Below are 1,018 nucleotides of genomic sequence, written 5' to 3' on the forward strand. Positions count from 1 at the left end.
TTCAATCGATCGGCTTCAGTTAGCAGCAGTAGTGAAGGAATCGCTCCATCGGGTTCAGTTAAAAGCCATCGATCGATCGCTCGGGTTCAGTAACGCGTAGCCTGCAGTGCAATCGCTCGGGTTCAGTTAGAGCCCAACGCCTCGCTCGGGTTCAGTTAGAGCCAACGCCTCGCACATGTACGAGAGAAACGCGCATCGCTCGGCCCCCGACCTCTCACCGTAACCGGCAGCTCCCCGAAATTTTCCTCCCCCTCGTTTCTACCACGGTTTTTTCCGTCATGGACGGCCCAAAGAATGTCATGCAGCTGCGTCTCCGGCCCGTCCAGGACGAAAAGCCCATTTTCTGTCATGATTTTTTTTCATAGAAGTAGGAGCCCACCACATGTATGATGATACCGGGTTTTGTCACAATTATCTTCATAGAAGTGTCATACGTATGACAGAAAAAAATTCGTTCGGCCCAAAATGTCACGGATGTGTCTTTTTTGTAGTGTATGCAAGATGAAGACTATTTGTCAGGATTCATTGCCTTCCTTGTTGATTGCTTCGACTTCCACCCCGAAGGATGTGATGATCCAATCTGCTTTTGCAGTGCAAGCGGAGTTATTGGTCTCTGATCTTTGCTGCATGTCTTCCTCATAGGTGGAGGAGGCAATTAAGCCACTTCGTGAAGTCGCTAACTCTTTGTAGGGCTGGTTAGTGCGTGTTGGGAGCTTTTTAGAACGTGTGGAGGCTGCTTTGCAAAGGTTCCATGTTGCACCAGCTCCCATGGTTGAGTCTGTTGTTGGCTTCATGGATGAGGCAGATGTAGAGCTCTTCGGTAGCTTCTCGCCTCGTGCTGGGTCCAGTTCGATGCTCTCTGTGTTGACGGGCTTTGAGGGTGAGGTCTGTGCCGAGGTTGTGTCTCCGGTGCTGCAGATCATGCCCGAGCTACAGATATTGTGTGGGGAACCTGCTTCACCTCTGCCGACGGAGCAGTTCAAGTTGGGATCTCTTCAGGCTTCAGAGGTGGCCCTGG

This window comes from Triticum aestivum, chromosome 6B, assembly GCF_018294505.1.
Source record: "Triticum aestivum cultivar Chinese Spring chromosome 6B, IWGSC CS RefSeq v2.1, whole genome shotgun sequence".
Taxonomy (NCBI): domain Eukaryota; kingdom Viridiplantae; phylum Streptophyta; class Magnoliopsida; order Poales; family Poaceae; genus Triticum; species Triticum aestivum.